Source organism: Cavia porcellus, unplaced genomic scaffold (genome assembly GCF_034190915.1).
Source record: "Cavia porcellus strain 051 isolate PalLab524CR breed Dunkin Hartley unplaced genomic scaffold, mCavPor4.1 scaffold_7, whole genome shotgun sequence".
Classification (NCBI taxonomy): Eukaryota; Metazoa; Chordata; class Mammalia; order Rodentia; family Caviidae; genus Cavia; species Cavia porcellus.
The window spans coordinates 95,850,596-95,859,422 of NW_026947490.1; positions in this window are offsets into that span (position 1 = coordinate 95,850,596).

Genomic DNA, 8,827 nt, shown 5'->3' on the forward strand with positions numbered 1-8,827 from the left:
CAAGAGGGAGTCTATGAAGTTAATCTTAGATGCTTCCTGGTTTCCTAAACTGTTTCCATTCATCTTGGTCAGGTTTGCCCTTTTTTTCCAATCAGATTTTATTGGTACATTTTATAGACACACAATGATCATGTCATCATGAAGAATTTGTACCTGTTCATGACATGACTTGTTTTTCCCCATTCCCTTCCTCTCCCTTCAGTCCCTTCTCCCCTCATCCACAAAAGCTTTGTTTCCATTTAAAAATTTTATTTCATTTTTCTCTTTTAATTTTCTCTTCTTCCTTTCCTCTCCTTTGTTTGAACATTTTTCTTCCTATTTTATGATACCTGTTATAAATTTTGGTCCTTACACTTTCAGTTTTTTACACCAGAGAAACAATGTAGTATTTACATGTTAATCCAATTTATTTCACGAGTATGGTCTCCAACGGGGTGTGGTGGCTCACACCTGTAATCCCAGTACTCGGGAGGCTGAGGCAGGAGGATCATTGGGAGTTCAAGACCTGCCTGGGCTACCCAGTGAGCTCAAGGCCAGCCTGAACTATGTAGAGAGACCCTGTCTCAAAAAGACCAAAAAAAGTATGCTCTCAAGGTGCATCCATTTATCTAGAAATGTCTTGAGTTTATCCTCCTTAATGGCCGAATGGTACTCCACGGTATAAAAACCCCACATTTTCTTTTGCCTTTCCCCAATTGATGAGCATTTGGGCTGTTGCCAAGCTTTGGCTATTACAAACTGTGCCACTGTAGACGTGGGTGTGCATATGTACGGCTTGCCAGTTTAACCCTATTTCTGAAGCATGGTCAGTAGACCATGATGTGGACAACTTGCACCTAACTTAGGACCCACCACAGGGCCACAACATATTGGTCTAGCAGAACAGTTCAGCAAGGTTGATGGGGTCTCAAATACAATTGCTTTGGGCTCTGAAGGCTTTACAATGTCCGGCTCTCATATTCTGGTCCCTTGATTTCGACCCAATCCTCAAGCTCCCTGTGTTCTGATGTAATACAGAGACCTGGGTTACCATCCCCTGGGACATACCAAGGCACCTGGCACACCCCTTCAATCCACTCTCCAACCAGAAGGTCCCCTCTAAGGACCAGATTCAAACGGTTGGATCCTAGAGTACCATCGCCAGCTGTGGAGCTGAAGGGTGGGCGCTCACAGGGAGGACAGTTAGCCTTGTGGAACGATAGAGATGTCCAGTCGATCTTTTTTTTTTTTTTTCAGGAGAGTCATGACATAGAGGTAAGAGGTATCTTTCAAGGAATTACAAGGTTACTCTTAAAGGAAGCAAGAAGCTATCTGTCATTTTGTAAAGCTCTTTCATTCCTCCGAATTCTTGCATAGAAGAAGCTGTCCCAAACACTAGAAAGCCTCTTGGGAATTTACCATATGTGACAGTTAAACTGCACGGTTAACTTGATTGGACCAGGGGCTGCTGGGGATTAGTAGAGCACACTTCCCGGTATATGTGGGTGGGTCGAGGAGGCTTGGAGATGGCTGAATTTGGGCTGAGGCCTCTGAAATTGAGCCAAAATAAACTTCTCCTTTAAACTGTGTCAGACATAGTGTCCCAGAAACGAAAAGCTGACCTCACTGTTACTATTTTGTTCCTCAGGTCATGAGTGTTGGCACCTTCAACCTACAAAATAACTTTTCTTATGATGTTGGATAAGAAAAGTGTTATCTTCCTTAAAAGAGAATCCAAGTCTTAAAATTGGACATTATTAAAAATCTATTATTTTAAATTCTGCAAGGCCCAGGCTTTTCTCTAGAGTTCCTTTTGAAAAAGAGAAAGACAGACCTCACATACAATAGACAGCTTTCCCTCAGTGAACGTACCCCAGCACCCCAGCACCAAGGGAGAGCCCAGGCTGGAAACCCTCCACGGGGATGCGCCTTGCTACCCGCTGTAAGGGCTCGGGCGGGGCTTCCTCTGGCCCTGAGTGTCAGAGCATGCACAAAGGCCTAGAATTTGCTATGGACCTTGTGGAATCTCTTCTTTAACCTTTGCATCAAACTCTACAAGAGTTCTTAAGCCCTGGGCTCTCCACTGACAGTGTATTCTCCTCCGCTCAGCTGGAGCCCCGACTGCTCATTCTGATCCTGAGACCCATGGCAGAATGAACGTGGCCGTTCACAGAGTGAACCGCTCTGCAGGATTCCAGTCTCGTGCTTGGGAAAATCTGCTGCCAGAATATTCAGAGTAATGTGCTTTTTCTCATTATTTTCCTTTTATAGGGGAGAAGTTCTAGAAACCCCAAACTTTTCTTCATGGTAGAATGTACATAAGCTTTACCACTTTAACAGATTTTTAAAATCCCTCACCCCAGTGATTAAGTGAAAACAACACAACGCGATATTACTTTATCCTAAAGCCCATCTTTACCATTTTTCAGTGTCCCGTTTAGTGATACTAAGTACGTTCCTAACGTCATGCAATCATCTCCTCAGACTATTTTCATTTTATGAACCTGAGATCCTATGCCCGTTAGTCAATAATCCCCCTTTGTTCTTTTTCTTCTGTCATCTCAGATATTATTTAAAATGCTGTTCTGGGTCAAACTATGCCTGACGTGGTAGAGCAGGGTTTCGGAGCGATGCAAAGGCACTTCTCCGGGAGCCGGCAGAACCATGGCCTGCGCCCATCTCATAGGTACCCAGCACCCAGCACTGAGGCAGAACAGTGTGAGAACCAGCATGAAACACCCCTGGGGGGAGAGTAGAAAACCCCGAAGGAGAGAAAACAGCTGAGCTCTGCGGAGTGAGGATTTCAGCTGAAGTTTGCTAGATGGGAGCTCGGCTTTGTTTTGCTCTTTGACATCTTTGCTAGACATGAGAAAAAGGAGCGGATTTGCTGTGTGAAGCCGGGGAGTGAGGCTCCGCTGTCGTGCACTGTGTGCTGAGGGGCTGTTACTCCAACAGTTCTCAGGTGCTGGCTCGGTCGGGGAGGAGAGGAGCGAGCGGAGGAATATGGGGACCCTACTGGTCTCCCCATCCCACCTCCCCATCTGGGCATCAAAGAATCTGCTTAGCAAAAAAGTAAACAGTTTGTTCCTATCCTGCTAAACCTTCAAAAGGCAGGAAATCAGCCTCTCAATTCGGTCTTGCAGAAGTGCTCAGATACCACATTTGTGGTTTCTAGAAATCCTCTGTTCTCAGTGAGCAGTCTGTGCAGCAGCGGCATGCAGATTTCAAGTCAGTAATATTCCTGCTTGCCCGTGAGTGGAGTTAGATTAGAAATAAGCCCTGTACCCAGAATCACACAATGCAAGACAAATATCAAGTGGCATTGTGGGCATGGAAGCAAGGTCAGGAAAGAACAGAGGCTTGTTTTCAGGTTAGAGAGGCTTACAGGCTACTGCAGACCCTGTAGGAGTTTGCCTGCTCACACTGAGAAATGCGGCTGTCACCATCCTGCCTTTTTTCGCCCCTCTCCTCTCTGAAGTCACAGATCTCATCTGGATTTTACTGGTGTCACCCTGACCCAACTGCTCACGCACCTCTCTTCTCCGCGACCCCATGGGACACCTCCCCTGGACTTCAGTTCGTCTTCAGGGGCAACATTTGTACAAAAGAGGAAACACCTTAACACGGATAGACTGAAGGAGAAAGGAATTTCCCTGCATGAACCAGACTCGGCCAACCCACAAGCCGTCACTGAGTGTCGCCCCAGCCGGTGGCACGAGTCTTCTTGGGCACCTGTTAGAAATTCAGGCTCCCACCAGCTCCCCCAACCCTGCCAACCTTCTGAACCAGAGCTTGCATTACCTCAAGGTGCTGATGTGCAGGTGGTGTCTGAGCACATGAAGTTTGCAAAGCACCCACTAAAGGACCCTGACACTTTTCTTAACGCTCAAAGCTAACATTTCCCTCAAGGGTCATCTCGCCACCCTTGACCAGTGTGTCCAAATCCATCTGCCGCCTCGTTTTCCTACTGCATCCACAAGGACGCCTGACTTCCTAAAACACCAGCCACACTGGGTATCAGCTAGTAGAAGTGGAGGCAAAGGATCGCACTTGCTGGTCTCGAGGTCTGAGACCACCCAGCTCTGGGCAGGCAGATGGTCCTGCAGCCTGGCTACCCTGGACCTGGAAGAAGGTCTTTTGCAGAAAGAATTCAGATTTGAAATTTCTGCAGCAGAGATTGGGAAGAGGCCCTCCCTCTTCCCCAGGAACTTCTGCAGGAAGCCACTTTGTCTTGGGGTCCTTGTCTCCTCCTCTGGAGGCCCTTGCTGGGGCTCTTAGGGCACCTGTACTCCCTGCTCCCCAGGGGTGTCCTCTGTCACCTCTAGTTCATGACTGTCAGCCTAAAGGGACTAGAGAGAACACCCTGCCCCTGCGCCTCCAAGACCCTAACATGGGCTCATGTTTGTCACTAGTAGTGGGAAAACCACTAAGCCCCCCTACCCCGGCAGCCCCTCCACTTCTTAAAGACTGACTTTTCACAGCTTTTATAAGGTAAATGTCACCCGCCTTAGGACGGGGACACTTCTGATGCTCCTCTGTTTATTTCACTGCCCTCTTCTTCCAGGAGCGAGTGCTTCTCAACCCACCTGCCAGACTTCAATGCACCCTCATGGTGCCTATGGATCTGCTGGTCATGGCCTAGGATCCCCTCCCCTTCCTGGTCTTATTCCTCGAACATCCCCATTCTTTTGATAGCTCCTTAGTTGCCTGACTTGTGTTTCCCTATCAGCCACTAAGCTGTCCTCGGGAAATGTGTTCTGTTGTCTGTTGTGTTGATGAACCCCGCAGAGTGTGGCACTAAGATGCAGATGGTCCAGTTTGGAAATGCCTCAGGACAGAGCAGGCCTGGGCACTGCTCTGCATTAAATGAGTGGAGACCTCACAGTCTTATGCAGTGACAATGTGGCCTCGTGGATGGTACGAAGCTGACCGTACACTGGACTTCATTCCTGCCCTTGTATGCACCTTTCTTGTCGCGATGATGAGAAAGTAGATGATAAACGAATTCATCCTCTACCATACCATCGCTGCCTTTAAAGGAACTGTAACAAGGTAATCCTAAGCAATGTCTTCCTGTAAAGGCCAGTTCCCTAGGGTGGCATCTTAGGGCAGACTCACAGGACATTCAGGGACAAGGAGACTGCTCAGCCCCTACCCTGCCCCCTACTTCCTCTACCCTTCCCGGGTCCCTGACACACACAGCATTAGGTCTGCAGTACACACAGAAGAACCCCTGCCACTGTGTCAGTCGATTTGGAGCAGTTTGTTTTTGCAAAGTGGTCGTGCGCTGGAGAAGGACTCTAGGCAACTGAGGTCATTAACTCCCGGCTTCCTGTGCTGCCCACGAAGGAGACCAGCTCTCAGCCAGACACACAGCCTCGGAGGAAGGCTGTCATCTCTGGGACATGATGTTAAAATCAATCTATTTTAGCTTTGGTTTTGCCTAAGGCTGCAAGACAATGGACAGCACTTACCTGAGCAAAGTGTGAGTCCTCCATGCAGGTCTTGTGAAAAGCGCAGATGGACAGCAGTCTTACACTACCCACATCCAACCTGCACACAAGATTGCAGGGGCTGAGAGACCAGTTAATCAAAAAACAAATTATGGAGAGAACTTCACCAAGCTATTCCCAGTGGTGGCAGAGTGGCCTTAGGAGTCCTCTGAGCTTGGGGAGACAATGGATTATTGTTTGGATTTCATAAGAAATCTAAAAGAATGCAGTTGGCTGGCAGATCAAAGGACAGTGCCTGTAGGGCTAAGTGTTGGTCGGGCAGAGTGTGTGTGTTTCTCAAGGCCCAGAAGGGGGCCATCAGAAGAGACACCCACCCTAGGATTGTCTTATATCATTTCTACGGGACAGTCTGGAGAGACAAAGGGGCCTCAGCAGAAAGACGCCAGAGCTGATCCCCAGCGCCCTCTCACTGTGGAAGGAGCAGTAAGCGGCCGTCCAGAGAAGAGCTGCGTTTGTTCACATCAGGGGAAGTGCAGGGGACAGATGGTCAGGTGCCCCAAGAACCCAACGCAGAGGCAGTCAAATGAGGCATGAGCCTAAAAACAGTTGCTGGAGCAAGTTTTGGAGCAAGCTCACTTCATGAGCAATTCACAACGGGGTCTATTGAATAAAATCTCATCCATCCCTCGCCTCTCCTCCTGCCCCCACAGAATTGGTATCTTCCGCTGTCTTGTAAGGTGAAGGGTTCTAAAACACGGGGTGGGGCAGCAAGCCAGTGGAAGCAAGCTGGGCTCAGACTGCAGCAGCTACACCTCTGAGCGGAACTAAAAGCTCAACTATCGCACGGAAACAGCATATTAATTTCTGACTAGACAACATTTTGTAACAGAAAAGTCACAAGATGTACCCTAAATTTTATCCACAGTCAGGATTACTTTACAGGACAATGGAAGATAGCCATGCTGTGGCTTATGGTCACTTTCATAGGTCATCATTTGATGATTGTAACAGTGATGCAAGGATTTGAGAAGTGGAATCACAGCATTCTGCTTCTGGCATCGCAAGATTCAGCAGAAAATAAGTTTAACATGTTTCTGAGGCAGCTATGGTGTAAAGGAGAGGTAAGATCCATAAACCATCAGAACCAAAAGAAATATTCTGTATCAGCATCTCTAGCTCCTCTCTGAACATAGCAAAAGTAGCCCCAGAGAGAAGATTTTTCCAGCTTATACACACAGAAGTCAAGAAAAATGCCAACATGTGCAGCCTCTGCTCACAATGCCCATGTTGAGCAGGCACAGGTCTGTTCTCGTTCTCGGGCACAGCCATCTGTCCATCAGGCAGGTTGCTAAGCTCAGGCATTTGTCTTAGGCAAGTCAGGGTCTCCGCACCGCGCCTGGAGCAGAGCCCTTGCACCCACGTTTGCAGAGCAACACGCAGCTCAGTGCTGGCTTTGTTATTTGTGCTTTTCGTAGATCAATAGCATTGCTTTCAAAGAAAGATAAAAGGCGAGTGTGTCCGCCCTTCCTGGAGAGCACTTTCAGCCCTTTGCAAATCTGTAACACAAGGCTGCTGGGTGGGGAAGGAGCGCCTCCCACCGCCGTGGAGCCCTGCTGCAGACGACACTGTGGCAAGCGAGCCCTACGACCCGGCCCCTGGCCACTTTTCCATCCTAAGCCATTCTGGGGCTGCTGGTACAAAAGGAATTCAACCCTTGAGTCACTGCCCATCCAAGGGTAAGAGAAACTCTGACTCTCACCAGAGCACATATTGCATGCAAGGCCCAATTCCTACAGCCATAGGGGCACCATCTCTACGCTCCAGGCGGGACCAAGTCCATTTATTCTTTAGTCCTAAATTCTTTGGATACTTGGTCTCCTAATTCTTCAGCTACTCAACCTATATCCAGTGGTTCAGTGACATCAGAGAGAAGATGTACTGTGTGACTTTGTTGTCTGAATGCTGACCATGTAGGTCTGAGTGCTGGCTAACAGCAGGTGAGACTGCGTCTTTTTGTCACCTGGGGAGGGACAGTTTAGGCCAGCTCTGAGTGTTCCTGGGTCATGCAGAGAGGAAGTCGTCAGTCTTCAGAGAACTCGTAGACTCCTCATCAACTGCCTTACTTGCCAGCCTGGGGTCAGAGCCAGCCAGCAAGGGTCTCGGGATGTCACCTGATGCCTTCCTACCTACCTGTTTCTCTCTCTGGAGCCTTCTCAGAGGTGCTGGTGGTCCCACCAAAGGGCTGGTGGCTGAAGAGGTCATCACACAGAAGGCTGCGGCACAGTCTGGCCAGGAAGCAGAGGGCATAGCCGACGCTGTTCACCACGGGCAGGCTCCGCAGGTGCTGTTTTCCATCGAAGGACGCGGAGACCGGAGGACAGGAAAGAGCAGTTCAGCTGGGAGGGGAGAACGCTGCAGGTCACTGAGCTCCGAGGAGGTGGGTTCAGCTGCCAACTGCTAGCTAATGTCCCATTCCTGCTCCAGTGTCCCATCCAGGACGCTGCATTGTATCTAGATGTCACGTGGCCTTGTCTCTTTGGTCTCTGACCTAATCTTTCATTAATTTGACAGCTTTGAAGAGTTCTGTTCAGAAATTCTTATTTTCCCATGATTTCACTGGTGTTAGGAGGTATTTGGGACAACAGAGGTGTAGAGCCTTTTGTACCGAACAGATACGGATTCATGATATTCATGTAACGTGACTGGAGTCACTAACCTCTGTCACCTGGCCAGGGCAGGGTGCTCCACTTTCCTCCTGGGATTCCCTGTTCCAGCGACGGTGACCTATGGCATACATGCCACAGTGAGCTGTGTGTGTCATTGAAACCTCTAGAGGGTTCACCACCTCTGCTCCTTAGGAGTCTAGCTGGGCATGATGGTGCATACCTGCAATCCCAACCCTTGGGAGGCTGAGGCAGGAGGATCACTGCAAGTTAGAGGCCAGCCAGAGCTACGCAGTGAATTCAAGGCCAGCCTGAGCCACATAATGAGACTGTCTCAAAGAGAAAAAAGTTTGCTCATATTCAAGCAGGAGGAAGAATTCCATATGTCATCTTGAATTCTTCTGTAAGGAAACATTGCCCCCAGACTTTACCCTTATTTGCTTATTATTTATTCAGTCATTTATTAATTTCAGTACAGCCTCAATATATTTAGTTTGTGCGGTGGGTTGTACTTACGACTGTGCGGTGGGTTTCACCTCGGGAGCTCCTCCGTCATGATTCCTGTGACTCTGTAACATGCCCTCATTTTTGGTTAGCACCTCTTTGGTTTTAACCAGGGTTAACCTTTTGCTGCCCTCTCTCAGACTGTAGGACCAGCTGATTTTCCAGTGGTCCTGCTGACTCTCTAGCTCTGTGCAAAGCCAGCTCTCACTTAGTGACCTCAAGGTGGCG